We start from the raw sequence: 18,570 nt of genomic DNA, 5'->3' as shown, positions 1-18,570 counted from the left end.
GAAGACATGGGTATACCTACTCAAAACTAAAGATGAAGTATTTGAGAAGTTCAAGGAGTTCAAGGATGAAGTGGAAACCCTAACCGAAAGAAATATAAAGACTCTGAGGTCTGAAAATGGTGGAAAATACACTTCTAAAGAGTTGATTGAATATTGTAAGGATTCAGGAATTAAGAGGGAGCTCATTGTTCCCTACTATCTTGACCAAAATGGATTGGCCGAGAGGAAGAATAAGTCAATTGAAGAAGGCATTTGAACTATGCTCCTTGATCAAGATCTATCGAAGTTATTATGGGGTGAAGTAGTGATGACTGTCATGTACATTCCACATAGAAGTCCTCATAAGAGTCTTGATAATACTACACCCGAACAAGTATTCACAGGGAAGAATTCAAGTGTGGATCATCTCTGAATCTTTGGAAGTCCATCATATATCTATGTTCCGAAATACAAGCTAAAGAAGTTTGACTCGACAAGTATCAAGGGAATATTCGTTGGTTATAGCATTTACTCAAAATCATATAGAATTTACATAAATGAAGGAAGGCACATTGAAGTAAGAAGGGATGTCATATTCGATGAAAATCAATCTTACAAGAAATTAAAGGATATTCTTATTGATTTTGATGATGAAGAAGTTCCCATATTTGAAGAAGAAGAATTTCATCATGAGAACTCTACTACAAATGTTGAAGAAGAAGGACCAAGTGAGCCTATTCAATCAGTGGTTGTCCCAACCACAAGGAAGAGGCCAAATTGGTTGAAATCTACATTAGAAGATGCTGAGGGACATGAAGCTGCGAAAGGGTTGTCTAAGGAAAGTAAAAAACTGAAGAGATATTATGGCTATGCTTCATATATGACAAAGTTAGTTGAATCCGAACCATATACACTCAAGGAAACTGAGCATGAAGATGTTTGGAGGAAATCTATGATGGAAGAATATCAATCCATCATTAAGAATGGCGTTTGGGAGATTGTTCCTAGACCTAGTGACAAAACGGTTGTCACATCAAAGTGGATCTATAAGATCAAACATGTTGTTGATGGAAGTATATACAAGTACAAAGCAAGGTTCATGATAAGGGGTTTCTCTCAAAAGGAAGGTATTGACTATGAAGAAACCTTTTCACCTACAACAAGGTATACTACCATTAGATCGTTGCTTTCATTGGCTGCTACAATGGGTTGGAATATCCATGTGATGGATGTTAATACCCCATTTATAAATGGGGCCATTGATGACGAAGTGTACATCGAACAACCTGAGGGATTTGAATTAAATAGCAAGGACTCTCATGTTTGCAGACTCAAGAAGTCCCTATATGTTTTGAAGCAAGAACAGAGTGCATGGTATGCAAGAATGGATGCATATCTACATAGAATTGGGTTCGTGAAGAGTTTTGTTTATTTGAATCTATACATCAAGATCATGAATAATGAGCCCATCATTATTCTACTATATGTGGATGATCTATTCATCACAGGTGTAGAGTGAACAAGTCAAGAATGCAAGAAGATGTTGGAAATTGAATTTGAAATGAAGGATCTAGGACTGATGCATTATTACCTAGGTTTAGAGGTATGGAAGAGACCTCGAGAGATCTATTTGAGGCAAGGAAATTACATCATCATCAAGCTATTGAAGAAATTTGCGATGATGGATTCCAAGCTGATGACTACTCCTATGATTACCAATATCAAGAAGTTTAGGAGCTCTAACTCTAGTCTAGTGGATCCTACCCCATATTTTCAGTTCGTTGGTTCTGTGATGTATCTGGTGAATACTAGGCCAAATATACGTTTTGCAGTAAACATTCTTAGTCAGTTTCAGTTGCAGCCTCGTTGTGATCACTAGATAACTGCCAAACATATATTGAGGTATCTTCGTGGCACTGTACATCACTGCCTAAAGTATGATAGTAAGGAAGTCAAGCTAATTGGCTTCACAAACTCTGATTAGGGTGGCAGTGAGACAGATGGAAGGAGAACCACTGGAGGCTGCTTTAGTATGGGAGTTGTTATGTTATGATTGACGATCAAGAAGCGAGGTCTCATTGCATTGAGTAGTGTCGAGGCAGAATATGTGGATACATGTGAAGTAGGAAAAAAGGTTGTTTGGTTAAGGAATCTTCTGACAAATTTGTTCGAGAAATATCTTGGTCCTACTGTGATTAATTATGACAATTAAAGTTGTATCAAGATGTATATAGATCACATGTTTCATTCGAGGACGAAACATATCAATAATAAGTTCCACTTTATTTGGAACTTGGTGTAGGATGGGATCGTGAAGTTAGAGTATGTCCCAATATATGAACAGGTAGCAAACATACTAACAAAGGTTCTTCCTAATAAGAAGTTTGAATATCTAAGGAACCCGCTGGGTTTGGTAGATATTGGTGATTGTATTTATGATAAGGATGTGGAAGAGATTTGTCGAGGCTTTGTGAGTGAATCATTTCCTGGGGAGACATCACGTCAACACTCAGTGTTGATATCTAAATCCCGAAGTTGAAAGGGTGGTGTTGGTTTTTGAGCTCTGTTTTGGATACACACTTGTATGTTTGGGTTGGTGGTTAGCAAGTAAGGCTGATGACACCTAGAGGGGATGAAAGCTCGAGTCCACCTTAGTCCCACCTAGATATATTTCCCTGCTCAGGGATCTAGTCCATGGCATTGTCGTGCCTAAATTGTTGAGTGATTGGTGGGATAGATTGCCCTAGTTAAGAATCTAGTCCATGGCATTGTGGTGCCTAAAATTTCTTCATGTTTTCATATAGTTTCAGATCTTCCATTGTATGTGTACATTATGAATACGTCCTTAGTTAAGAGGGAGTGTTAAAAAATGTAACTATATTCATTCTTCAATAATGTACTTGAGTCATTATGTAATGTACTTGTCAAAAGAATAAAGAAAATCATTTTTATTATTGTAACAATTACTTATTAAAGCATGGGTTTCATGCTTGGGTCATCATTATATTATTCAAAGTCCCCATTGTGGACTCCTAGTATTAATATTGAGTTTATAGAGTCATTGTACATTTAAAGATACCCTTCTTGGGCTTTCGAACCATGTAAAAAGGTTTTGTATCAAGTCAAATATGAATTATGTACCCTCCACATCATGTCAGCCTAAGAGAGATCAAGTTGGACTAAGGACCCTCAGTCGACCCATAAGAAGCCTATATATACAAGGAGGTTGAAGTCATTTGAAGCATTCACTCTCAAGCAAGTTTGATATCTCAAGAAGAGCTGGAGAAGTCAGAAGTCTGTTTTCAGGAGGTCGAAAGAAGTGTGAGTTTGGGGAATTCTATAGAGAGGAAGAAAATCAAGATTTTGGTCCCTATCTCTCTCTGTTTCAAGGTCTTTGTTGGGAGATTGAAGTCTCTTTACATTTTGCTATTGTTGGAAGCTGTTGCATAGTTGAAGTTGCTAGAAGGAGTTGAATATCTGGGAGGCTGGCATGGTGTGGAAGGTAAGTTTTTCTTGGTCTAGGGTAAAGTGTCTCAAATAATACTCTTGAAAGGAAAAATTATCTTGACTGGGTTTTCCCCTCGAGGGGCGTTTTTCCCTAGCATGTGCATATATCTTGTGTCTCTTGTTTTGTGATCTTTATACACACATAATATAGTAATTTCTTGATGAAAGATAAGATAATAAAGAAGTAAAAGAAGGAAACACACTCACAAGTAATTATTAAGAAAGGAAAATCAAACCCTAATATAATATTTTTGATTTTCCAACAATAACCACCCTGGTTCACTTAAATCTTCCCTTTCCCTTTCATTGAGGGTATGGTACCTGTCAACGTGGGTTATTCCATGTACATGTTTTTGGTAAAAAAGAATGGAACCATGTGAAATTATTAAGGGCCTAGAAAATTCATGCAAAATTCCTTTGGTGCAGCTATGAAAGGCTTGGAAAATTCATGAAAAAGTGCTTTGATGAAAGTATTAAAGGCTTGAAAAAGTCATGTAAAACTCCATTGGTGTTACTATTGAGGGATGTAGTCAGCTCTTAAGTGGATAAGGAAAGTAATGGGAAAAGTCATTTAAAAAGGTAATAGATATGGAGTGATGTCAACTCTTAAGCCAATTCTAAAAAAATATTTCTCATGCAAATAGACCATTTGTGGTATATGGCAGAAGTAAGGATAGTTTACATAGCCACTATAAGGTATTTATTAATAATATTTGGATCAAAGGATGGATTTGATGGATACATTTATAGAAAAATGGAAATCCATGCATATATTTTCAACTTTGAGCCATGATATAAATTTAAAGGTTTTGTTTCTCATTTTAAAATTTATGTTTAGGTATACATGTTTATTGCAATAAAATTGGAAATGTCCAACTTTTGTCCATTTTAGGTGCTTTATTTACTCGTGAAGTGAACAAATGTGGATGAAATTGTGGCATATATGTTCTTTTTTCATGGATTCATAGTTGAATTGTGTATTGTGTCCTCAAGCTTCATGATCTTTCTATCCTTTTCAGACCAGTTACTATATCAAGTAGTCTTGAAGAAACAAAGTCTATAATAATTGCAACAAAGGTGTTAATAATCCCATATAGATTTAGTTCAAAGAAATTCATGGGAGTTGTTGATATCCATATTTGCATTAGAATTGTTAGGTTGTTTGTTAATATAGAACATCCTTACAAGTTCTTTACATGCAGCATTACTTATGACACTATTTACCCCCTTTAGGTTCTTGAATTAGTAGTTTGTTTCTTCATTTAAATTTTTATTGGTAATAACTCCATGGATGCAAATTATATTTGACTTTTTAGCTATAACAATCGTAGTGGTTTACGTTTTCCTAAAATTTACACATATTTTTCTAAGTTTGTTAAGATTCTTATTAATGGCCAATTTCTAGGTCATCCAATTAACAATGTAGCCAATAATAACATTATCATCAATGGTTTCAATAACTTTCCCAATCCTTTCCTTCTCTTTGGTTTTTAAGGCTGCTTAGAGATTCTCTTAAAATGTGTGTTTCTAGTTTGTACTTGAGGTTAACAATGCATTTCTTTATTGAAGTAGAAATGGAATTCAAGGAGCAAATCCATGGCAAAATGGTATGGCAAGGACCAACTACCTAATCCTGTGTTGAAAGATTTTCACAAATATTTTATGGATGAGGGCTCATATTGAGTTTTATTACTACTTTCTTGTAAATTAATTCTATAAATTAGTTGGATATTTTTTAAATATAAATATTGTAGCTCACCCCTTAATTATATTTCCACTCCCACCTCTTACATTCAATACATAATCTTAAGACTAGTACAAAACCAATCACCCAAAAAGGGCTTCAACTATATTTTCCACTTTGACTAACCATCTACATTTCATGGTTTGTATTTCCATTTTATGAGTTTGTCACAACATATAAGTTTATCGCAAGAGAAAAGGAAATGCCTAGCTTTTGTTTATTTGAGGTTAGACTAGCTTTACTCCTATATTGAACAATTCTAAAAGGGATCATGAAAAACATGTACATCTTTTTGTGGGTTCATAGCCAAATTTGTAGAGCATGGAACATTACTTATGGAAGTATTTACTCCCTTTGAGAGTTGAAAATGGTAATTTATCGCTCCATTTAATGTTTTAATTGTTGCTTCATTTAATGCTTTGTTGGAAATGATGTTATACAAAAATGGTGTTTAATTTTGTAGTTATAAAAATGGAAGGATACTTCATTTCCTTGTTATATATATATATATATATATATATATATATATATATATATATATATATGGTAGGGATTATTATCAATGACTAATTTCTAAGGCCTCCAATTGACAGTGTAACAAATGATAATGTTACCCTTTCCTTCTCTCATGGTTGTTAAATGCAATTATCATGTTACCAAAATGTATTGTACATTATTTTCTAGGTCTATGTTGACATTCTATTAATATTCTTGCTTTATGTTTGTACTTGATGATTTTAATGCATTCCTCTATTTGGATGGTAATGAAATTCAATAATGAAGAAACTATGGAAAGATGGTAATGCTAGGACCCAATATCCCAATCCGATCTTGAAGAGATTACACATATAAAATTCAAATGAAGGCTCAAATTTGCATTTATTACTACTCTCCTTCATTGTGATTCTATAAAGTAATGGGAATATTTCCCAATATAAAGATTGTAAGTCATCCCATGATTCCAATTTCACCCTTACCCCATGTAGGAAAATACAAATTCCTTATAGAAGACAAGTACAAGAACTCGAAGAAGTCTTTAACATGTTTTATAATTATTTTTATTTTAAATTTCATTTACTATCTAATGGGGTTATGTTATTTGTGTTTCACAAATATTTTTCTCTGGTGTTTTTTGGTTTTTTCTATAAATTTCATTTCCTTCTATAAAGACTTGACACTAGCCTAACCATTGACATGCCTGATGGGGTTCTCATAAACGGTCATGCCTTAATTGGAACATCATTTATTGTAGATTATCTACCTAATTGTTGGATCCTTGAAAGGAGATATGTTTCATCAAATTTGCAATGAAAACATGTAATTTTCACTCAATTTGGATCAAAATACTAACCACTGAAATTTACCATTTCATAGGAAAGGAATATGTGTTTATATAGATCCAATGTGGGTTTGGCAAGCTCTCTAACCTTCAATTTTTAAGGGCATAAAATAAAGGTAGAGGAAGTGGAAGGGTCTCATAGAATTCAAAATATATAGAACTCTTTAGACATTAGTATGTCTCAATCCTCCTTTGTAATCGTCATTGCAAATTGGTTTCCTTGGCACCATTACCTAGTTGCATCTACATAGTACACCACTCCTATACTAATCGATACTTCTTTTATATGCTATATTAATTAATAAATTTGTGTATCTACTCCACCTCTTCCTACCTTAACTAGAATCAATAATTGCTAATCTCAGAAGTCAGTGATGAACCTTTTTTGCATAATGTGGTTTTGTACACACTAATTTCATGTAACAATGGATGTATTTTTTGTTTTATTTGAAAGTTATTAAGGTATTTTATTATGTTGATAGACTGTCTATTTTGGAATAAGGCTTCCAGAATGTTAATTTAACTATCAATAATTATTATATGGATGTTAGACCTCCACGTAATATCCATGGAATAATTTTAGTGCTAGCCATTAATAAAGCGTTGAGATTTAATTCAATTAAAAACGACCATATTCACAAATATCCATTTAATTTTTATTTATGACATTAAACTCATATTGTTTTTCATTATTTTACTATATTTTTTTTGTTTTTTTAATTATATATATTCAATATATTAATAATTTTTATACCTAATAATTAAATAGGGTCATAATTTACCTTTTTAAAGATTTTTTTTACTTTGATAATTTAATTTATATGACATAGTTATGTTGGTTGATAGTTTGTGCATATACATTTAAATAATTAAATAGGGTCATAATTTACCTTTTTAAAGATTTTTTTTACTTTGATAATTTAATTTATATGACATAGTTATGTTGGTTGATAGTTTGTGCATATACATTTAAATCATTAAATTTATAGAGAAATAGCGTTGCAAATGTGCATTGCTCTCTTTCGCATAAACCAAGAAAAAAGAAAGTGAAAAATTAAGCCGGTGATAATTAGAAAAAAAAAAAACACAAATTAGTTTTGTTAGAAATAGATGAGTAATCTGATATAGCTTACTTATACGGCCAACATAAAGATGACAATTATTGTATACTGATGTTAACAGTTCAGTTATATCAATGATTAATGGATGTGTGTCGGTTGATTATTTTTTATCCAAAATTTAGTTATTCGTTTCAATGTAATCATTTCTTATTCTCTTACTCCTCCAATAGTCGGACATTGCCATTGATTTCATGCCAGATAAACATATTATTCTCTCTTACTGCTCTAGTAGTTGGACATTGGCATTGATTTTATGCAAGATAAACATAGGAGTTGATATATAACTAGATATTTACTAATTGGCATTGATTTTATGCCGGATAAACATAGAAGTTGAGATATAACTAGATATTTACTAATTGGCATTGATTTTATGCCCGATAAACATAGGAGTTGAGATATATTTAGTAATTGAGAAATATTGAAATTGAAAATATGAATATGATTTGAAGTGTAATTAACGAAATAATATGATTTAAAGTGGGTTTGATATTGATTTTAGGAAAAATAAATATAGGAAATAAAATATAATTAGATTTTTGAAATTTGAAAAATATTACAACAGTAAATTGAAAATATGAATATGTCTTAAACTTTAAAGTGAGTTGTTGATTTTATTGAATGTTTTAGTTATATTAAAATTTATAAATATTAGTAAACTTTCTAAGTCTTATTATTGTTTTGAGTGGGGTTAGTAATTGATTCTTTATAATGTGAGTGTGATAATTACTCCAATATTCTTTCTCAAAAGTAAGTTGGAAAATCAAGTCTGGCCAAGGCTCTAATAACATATTAAGGTTTCTCTTTCACAAAAATCCATACATATTAGTAAGCTTCCAAACCCTTACCATTCTCTAGAATGTAGGTTAATCTCATGTTCTCAAGAGAAAGGTTAGTGAACTTGATTCTTGATGAGAAAAATATGACCATTACTCCAACAAATTTATTTTATAAATAATTTTATCCTATTTTAATGTGGTTAGTTATTTTTCTTATAAAATATATATTATGATTTTTTTTTATATTATTAATGAAATAAAAAATTATATATATATATATAACTTTCTTTAATAATATAGAGTAAAGTGGATTTATTTCTTTAATATGACTGATTTCTGGTTTTATTGTTTCATATATTTTGGTTTCGTGCATCCAGAATTTGTATTTTATTTTTCATTTTTTAAATGGTAGTTCGTTTTTAAAAAAATATTTGAAAATATAGTGTACAAGATTTTTAGAAATCTTAATTTATCTACATATATTTCCTCCTCAAATATATTTCAATTTGCATTATATTACTTTTTTTTTAATTTATATAAAAACAATTAATTTTAATTATAAATATTCAACATGAAAATGTATATAAATCATATATATAAATTAAATAATTGGTAAAATCAGAAGTATCAAAACACTTAATTTATGATGCATCTCACATTGCCAAGATCAAAAAACATCATAAAAATTAAATATATTATAATTATAAAAAGTCAAGGATAAATTTCTACATTTTAGTTAATAATGTAAATTTTTTTATAAATTTGTGAAATTTATTATAAAATAAATATTTTAATATCTATCTATATTTATTAACAATTTAATTTATATAAATATACTAGTTAAATTAAAATTTTAAAAATCTTATTTTAAAATAAACACTCTTATTAATATTATAATAATAAATTAATAAAATACAAAAATTAAATATTATTATTAAAAAACAAACTAACCTACCTAATCTCCAACGTGTGAACATAGTTTGAACCCATAATAACTACTAACCTTAACAAAAAGATAAAAAACAAATCTTAAGAAAAATATTATTATATATATATATATATATATATATATATATATATATATATATTTCAAAGTTTTTATGCTATACATTCACTATTATTTTATTTTATTTTCCATATTTTATTTTCAATATACATTCACCATTATTTTATTTTCAATATATTATACACCATTATTAACGTAAAACATTTAAAAAATAAGGATTAAAATGTAATATTATTTTATATAAAAATAAATTTCAAAAATAGTTAATTTATTAATGAAATACAATTTAAATCGCAATAATTAATAATTATATTATTTTTTGTGTACAAATTATTATTAAATAAGGGTTACATAGTAGCTAGTACTTGTCTTTTAGCTTAAATATAGTTTAATGAAACAAAAAATAAACAAATACAAATATTTCATCGCAAAAATAAAACAGCTAATAAAATATTATATTGCTGAATGCCATCACCAAAAATTAAGAAATATGATTAACTAATATTGTTTATATTAAAATACATATAACTATATGTGTGTTTTATTTTTATTAATATATATAACTGTCTATACTTAAATTTATTAAAATATGTTTTTAATATAATAATAAGTCACCTTAAATTGAAAATGTTGTGAAAAAATTATAATTCATAAAATAGAAAAAAAAAAAACTAATAAATAAATAAAAAAGAAATAAAACTAAAAATAAAAGATTAGTAATTAATAGAAATGGAAGTTACTAAACAACCCATAATAGGATCTCAATCAATCACTTTACAAATAAATAAATTTCATTAATAATAAAAAACAATAAAAAATGAATTCCTAATGTTAAACTATGGATAAGCGACATAAATTTTTGGTCAAAGACAAACTAATATCCATTCAAAGGAAAAACTAAATGCGTTATACCATGCCTATGGTAGGTACAACAATAATGGAAAATACCCACGGGCGATGCCTACGTTGCAATCATTTTATCCAGAATGTGAGTCTAAGTCTTGCGTTCATCTATTTATGTTTTTTTCATTGTGAACTGCTACTCTTGGCATGATTCTATTCTACTTTAGACTTGCGGAAAATATTTAGATATAAAGGAAAATGAAGAGAGAATACTCAGTGAAATGCTACAAAGTATTCAAGGAATGATCATAATTGTTGTTGTGTGCATGTGCAGAAGTATCTTTATCCCAGAATAAAAGCACAATCCTATTGGTTTTTAAGGAAAAGGTTTGTAAAGAGAGGGGGCACGTCTACTGTACCTTTCAATATCTACATCGCTTGACTCATCGATGGCTTCATATCTTCGTCGTTTTGGATGTACCATCCTCCAACGATGACAACCTTTTCACCTACTTTGCATCTGCATCGTTCATAAATTTATTGTTAAGCACTTCCATGACGTTTCCGTCATTGATTTGAGTTGCAGTCCACACAGGAAAGTACACTTGATCGCTAGATTCTGAGTCCATGTTTATGTTTCTTCGCCCTACAATTATTTCGAGCAATGTCATGCTAAAACTGTAGACGTCGGCCTTTACAGTGATTGGTATTCCTGAGAGCCACCATGGGGCCAAGTACCCTCTTATTCCTCTAATGGTCGTCAACACTTTACTATACTCTTTGTTCATAAACTTTTCCAACCCGAAATCGACCACTTTGGAGCAGAAATTGGAATCCAAAAGGATGTTTTTTGGCTTGATGTCGTAGTGAATGATGCAGTCCCTGCACTCTTCATGCTAGTACACAATTTCCTGGGAAGTCCCCACCGCAATGCTAAAGCATGTTTTCCAATCCAGGAACTTGTTCTTAATCTCATCATCATCGCCTTGGCTTTTGTGGAGTAAGGAGTTGAGGGAGCCATAGGGCATGTATTCGTAGACCAAAAATCTTCTTAAGCCCTCGATGTAAAATCCTTGCAACCTAACCAAATTCACATGTTGCATAATTATGATGGTGCTCACCTCCATATGTAGTAGTTAAGGAAGTGGAACCTACGGAACACGAACAACCTGACCTTCTACACATGAAACATAACCCCCAGGAGCCACCCAACCTGTCCAGGTGACCAACCCCTGAGACAAACTAACCTTTTGCTACATTAAAGCCTCATTGGCTCCCTTGACATGGGAATGCATGCGACTGAGACCCTCTAGTCACTCCCATGGAAAGGCATGTGTGCGACCTTGGGACTTTTCTAGGTAGTTCTGTGCCAGCGACTCCGGTTTCCATGCCACTTTTTTAGGGCCAAGACTCAAGAACTTCCCAAAACTCCATGAAACTTGTAGAAATTAAAAATAGAATTAAAAAATGATACAAATGAAAATACTTGAACAAGGACTTGAATAGACCCCTACTAGCCATGACAGGCATTTTGTTAAACATGTCACAAATATGTATTCTACACTTTTAAACAAGAAATCTAAGCATAGGGGTCTCATACTTATCTGATAATCACTAAGAAGCATTGATTTCTCATCACAATAATTGCCTTACCATATATTAATTGTACATTCAATGATTAACCAAAACATGATGAGAGCCATACATTTTCACTGTCATAAAACTCTTTCATAACCACAATATAACCAAACAGAAATATCAAGGATATAATAACCATATAAGCCACATATAAACAAGTATATTTACACATAAAATACCTAGGATAAAGAGAGATCTTATTGATGATTGCATAAGTTGACCAAGTATGAGACTTCCACGAACCACCCGACCATAGACTAGGCTAAACCAAATCTTTCTTTCAGCCAGTCACCCCCATGCCATATTCCAAGCATGAATGTGGGATCTCATAAAACAAATCAATCAAAACTATCCAGGGCTTCACCAAACTAGCTCAACCCTCAACCAATGATTCCACCTCATGGTTGGACATCACTAACCATCACTGAATTGGTCTCTACCCAAGTTTTCCAAGGCTCTAGAGCACTTGTTCCAACTAGGGCTTCCAGGACTAGTACCTTAACCCATAGCTATCGTTGAGCTTCTAGAATGTTTGTCCAACCAAGGCTTTCAAGGCTAGTAACTCAACCCACTAAGGGCTTCCAAAGTGTTTTTCCAACCAAAGTTTCCAAGACTAGTAAATCAACCCAAGTTGTTATAGGTCTTCGAGAGTGTCTGTCCAACCGAGGCTTCCAAGAACTAATAACTCAACCCATAGCCAAAGACACAAGAAAACCAAACAGAAAAAAAAAAGTAAATCCCACAACACCATGACTATCCAAGAAATGGCAAGGCTAGGCAAAACCACTATCAATCCACGAAATCTTCCATGCCAATGATACATCATAACCAAATAACCACATGCATATGTCACGCATGCCAAAAATAGAAAGGAAATCATACATGCAACTCGGTACCTACAAGCAAAACCTGATGTAGTTGTTGATTCCAATTTCCTCTTGCGTATTCCTACGTTCTTTTCCTTCTTGCTCCAAATCTAAAGTATGCCACACTCCTCCAAGATTTCTCCAAGTAAACTCTAAGTGTCAAAGAGTATGATAGAGAGAAAAGAGAGAGAGCTCCAACATTGAATTGATCAAAAGCCATGAATTGATCCTCAGAAGCCTTTTTATTAATGAGGCCTCTATTTTCTTCATTTTCCATTATTTTCCTTCATTTTCCTCCTCACATGCAACCTGTTACCTTTCACCTTCTTTTTGTCCTAATTTCCATTATTTTCATAAATAAATGCCATTTTGTCTTTGTAAAGTCTTAGCCATTAATTTTGCCAATTTCCATAGCCATTAATTAATCACAAGTGATCCTTGTCACCATGTTTTTGCTCAACATTTAGCTTGGAATATGTGTCCCATGACCAAGGTCTTATTTTTCCTTTATTAATTTTTACATGGAATTTTGACTAGGGTTGTTACACCGACCACTGACTCCCAAGTGTCTAGTCAATTTAACGTCTTAAATTTCTCTACATAAATTATCAATCCGGGTATCGTAAACTGATGAAGTGTGGTGCACCATATGTGCTTAGTTAGCATTTTTTCTTACTTCGTTGTTTTATAGTTTTTATCTTGTTTTGGGGTTTTGTTCTTATTGATCTCCTAAAGTGTCTAATGTAAATGGAAATCCTATTCTAAAGTCTTAAGAATACTTTTAAAAGTTCAAGTATGGATATAGATTTAAAGACAAGGTTTATGTCCCTTATGGTAACTTCCAAAACTTAGCACTTCAAAAGATCTCAAAACATGCTATTCATAAAATTAATACTTGAACAGGAATGTAAATATGCAGCTACTTAAATCAAACAAAAGATGAAATATTGATCATAAAATCACTATCTCTGTTGCCCATCTAATTACAAAAATAAAATCTAAACTATTGCACTCAAACAAACCAAAAATTGCAGACTAACGAAAGCAAGATCAATTCACTTCACTTATAATCCGATAGCTCGCCAAGTAGCTTTTCCGGGTTAAGCCATGGCTCCGGAGATAACTTCAATAACATAAAGAATTGATATCTAAATTACCTACTTGCAAATGAAAGTAAAATCAAGTCACTTCACTTATAATCTGATAGCTCGCCAAGTAGCTTTTCGGGGTTAAGCCCTGGCTCTGGAGATAACGTCAATAACATGAAGCACCTGATATCTAATTGCAGAGATGAAAGTAAAATCATATCACTTCACTCATAATCTGATAGCTCGCCAAGTAGCTTTTTGGGATTAAGCCATGGCTCTGGAGATAACGTCAAATGACATGAAGAATTTGATGTCTAAACTAACTAACAACAACAAATAAATAAGACTGAAATCAAAGCATAACTGAAATTGAAAAGCTTAAGAAAAAGTTCAGCAGAGAGGCAAATCTCATGTCACTATTTGATGCAAAAACATGTAAAGAAAAACTAATCTACAATCAACCGGTTGAACACACTTGCATGAATTAAAATTGCATGAAAGGAAAATCTAAACTATCAAACTTGAAAGCAATAAAATGACATACATGAATGAAATCAAAGCAAAATTAGAAAATGAAATCTACTCTACCTTACATTCTAATGTGCTCTATAACATCTACTTCACATCTCCTTCCATGTTGAGAACATCAAAGCTTTATTCAAATTCTTCAAAATTACAAAGTACAACAAAGCTCTCCAAAGATTTCCAAAGCCATCAAAGAAGAACTACAATCTCCAAGCTAAAGAACTAAAAAGCCAAACTAAGCTAAGACTAACAAGCTAACAAGCTAACAAATGAAGGAGAGAGATCTCCTATTTATACAAAAAGATGAGAAGTTATTTCATTAATGAGAGTCTATGAATCTCTCCCTCTACCTCTAGAGTCCTAATCAAAATAGGAACTGATAAGACACATGTCTTCTTAGAGTTTCAATACAATTAGGAGATGTGACACATATCCTCATGATCCCATGATTCTTTCCATTCAAATTCGAATTCGGCCTTAGAGTGCCACATAAAGGTCTTCTAGAAGCCTCCTTTTGACCTACACATGTCAACAATCTCAACCCACTTGTTAGGTATAAGCATATACACATTATTTTCTAATCTTTAACCACAAATTCACTTTAAAAGGCTAAGAACTAATAAAGTTTGGAAAAACATAAATGTGGCCCAATGACAATGAAAGTGGGATGAATGTGGTGACATAGTAGTAAAATGGAGGTGAAATGAAGGTGATATAATGGACATAATAGTGAAAGTGTAATGGAAATGAATGAAATTTTCAAGACCCAACATACCCCCGAACTGAAGTTATTGCATGTCTTCATGCAATATATATTACATTAAGTGTTTTGATCATTGAGCTTTGGCTTAACTTTGCATGATATCATTTGATAACTTCATATTTTTGCAAAGTGTTTTACTTGAATTACAACATGGTTGGTTCTTATTGTACAACCATTTTTTCTTTTGTTGCATTATATTTTGATCTTTGAACTTTGCATAATGATATTTTGATTATTGTTGCAAAGTACATCTTTATTGGATTGCATGATGGTTGGTTCTTGTGTGACAACCATGATTTTGTTTGTATCCAATTTATCCTTTAAGCACTTTTTGAAAAGTCATTGTATGCTCATAATAACAATGTAATAGTTAATATATGTTGGAAGTATGTGGGCTCCTGAGTATGATATGGAAATGGAAAGATATGAAGATGAATATATTCCCCCCACCCCCCAACTAATGGTATTGGCAATTTTATGAAATGAGGAAGAGAAACGTTTGTCCAAAAATTATCATTCTAGCATTTTATGGAATTCTATGGTCAAAAAGTTAGAAAATGACATACCTTAACTTACCCTTTGGAATGGATGAGTTGTATGTGTGGTGGATGCAAAATTCTGATCATGTTCTTTTTCAAGTGGCTGAACAAGAAGAGTCATGGATAAAGAGTTAAGATGACTTTTTATTGCTTCTACTAAAACTTGCTGAATCTGCTCCAAAACGCTGAAAATAATAGTCTTCATGTCTTCAAAACTCATTGGCACGATTCCTACTATGTGAAAAAATGCTCTGATGTCGAACATAGCAGGAAATTGTTGACTTAGTGGCCACTGATGGATGCCACTAATCAACACGTCAAGTTGCCCAAACACATCTTGCTAGGTACGAATGAATTTGCCGATGTCGAGTCACCTAGAAGATCTGATGAACAAGGGACATTAATGTATTCCCATTGTTTGTCAGCATGAGGACTTGCCATTAAGGCATGCAAGCCTCAAGGTGTCTTTACAAGGAACTTAGACTCAAAGGACTATGGACTCAATAATTTGCATTGAAGCAGGGCTTATTTGCAAAATGAAAATGACAAGAAATGGAAGATGAAAATGGAAGATGGCAATGGAGAGTAAAAATGGAAATGGGCAATAAGCATGTGAATGATCCTCTTTCTTTTATTTGTGGGTTATGAATGGACAAAAAGAGATGGAAAGTGTATGTGAATGTAAATGGAAAATATGGAGTGAAATGAGGTGAATGGTTTATTATGAGGTGTGGATGTGATGTAAACAATAGTATCTGAAAGTTTCAAGTGTTTGGATCTAATTTTGCATCGGCATATTTCCTCTTTGTTGTTGATCATCCTCTTATGAAACAAATTGGTCTCTTAGAGAGACACCATTTTCTTATAGTCATTTGTCCTTCCTCCTGGAACCTGCAAAAAAACTAATACTTCTTCTGAAATGGAATGTAAGATTATCAAAGGAGAGAGGTGATCAATCTCTCTAGTTATGATATTTACACACAAAACTAAGAATTTGTACTAATGAAACAAGTTCTCAAAGGAAAAATCAAATGAATTTATACATGCTTTGGAATTAGTGCCCTAAGTTGAATGTTACTCACTTTCAGCAATTTATTTAATTATTTACCATTTCAAACTCTAATGATTGGTTTATCATTGTGTAGATCTTTTTGAGATCTTTCCAACGATACTTGAATCATCAAAATCTGACTTTGTATGAGAAAGTTAGGCTGATTTGAACAACGAGATTTTTCAGCTGCAAAATTGGAAAACAACTGCGGAATTGGACTTTAGCTGCGGAATGTGCACAGTTTCTGTAGCTAAAAATCTTAAATAAAATGTTAGCCATTCATCTTTCATCATCAGTCCAAAAGTAATCAATACCTTCATAAAAATGAGCAAATAACTTATTCATTTCATTGATTCAAAATTGTTTTTTTTCTTGACATGTGATGACTTAGTGTGGCAACTTAGTGTGGCGACTTAGTGATAACACACACCTTGAATTCCCTTTGACTGGGGTCTTTTTCATCAATTTGGATCAAATGGATAGGACACCATCCATGTACTAACATTTTCCCAGCTACCCATGTGGTTTGTTTCGTCTCTCAATACCTATAACCTATAGAAGTATGAAAATGGTTGCGGAATTGCCAGTTAGCTGCAGAATCAGGCGGCATTCCATAGCTAAAAGACAGTCAACCATCAGTTTTCTGATTAAGTTATTGGAAAAAAGATTTTATGCAGCCAAGTACTAGGGAGATAGAGCCTAAGATCACAGCTGGTGCACAAGACCAATTATTCATGATCTGCTATATTTTATTTTTTTAATTTTCTTCATCGTCTGCCTGAAAAATAAAAATTTTGTAAATGGTATATGAAGCAAAACAATGTTAATGATGAAAATATATCAGAGTAATGGAAATATATGATCTTTTCCATAGCTTTGATGACTCCCTCGGTTCTGTCCTCACAATGAGACCCATTCTGCCTTTTTTACTGCGTAAACATCAATGTAGAAGACAGATATATGAAAACATAGTGGTTATGTGGAAGCAAAACGGTTTCAGATGGTAACAAACAAATGTCTGTATTTGCAGTTAAAATTAACACAACATATGACAAATGCAGAGCCAACATGCAGATCTGTCTCTGACGTAACAAGCCCTTCTGGTTAAAGTAAAGGAAAGTTTACAAATTAGGAAAAAGCTCAAATTAGCTCATTTGAATGTGGCACTCTCCTTTGTCCACAGAAAAACAAGAACAACAATATCACCAGAAAACTTGCTTAGTTTATTGCTGGAAACTCTTCTCATTTCTAACTCATGTAAGGTGATTCCGTCCCAATATTGTGCTCTCTCCTGCAGTGTAAGCATGTGACCACCATGATAATCATAATAAAAGCACGAGCCAACAATCTATTCTCATGAATGGCTGGAGGCATTTAACTACAAGTTAGCAAGTGTGTAAGCAATTCCCTTTCAAGCGACTTAACCACACATAAAAATTTTGCATGATAGAATTCGGTCCAAAATGTGCAGCCAGCAGACGTGAAAAGCTTCGAGGAAGAGTCGTATTCAATTGGGATACGTCTTGTTGTTAAATAGGTGTGTGATGAAGTATGAGTTTATTAAATATGGGAGGTGTGTAATCAAGTTTTAGATGCTAGCACACATTTGATTCCTAATTATAATCCCCTTCTGCAGGTGCGCCAAATTAAATTACAGCATGTTCGTTAATTAAAATTCATTTTTTTCACGTGGCACGCAAAAATAGGCTTCAGAGAACCGAGAAATTCTCTCAAACGGCCATGAATTTCTTAAAACAATTTCTGGGTTATCTAATTGACCCT

Source organism: Pinus tabuliformis, chromosome 8 (assembly GCF_031772625.1).
Source record: "Pinus tabuliformis cultivar Carrire ecotype Pingquan chromosome 8, CPIR1, whole genome shotgun sequence".
In the NCBI taxonomy this organism is placed as follows: Eukaryota; Viridiplantae; Streptophyta; class Pinopsida; order Pinales; family Pinaceae; genus Pinus; species Pinus tabuliformis.
This window is presented reverse-complemented; position numbering follows the sequence as displayed.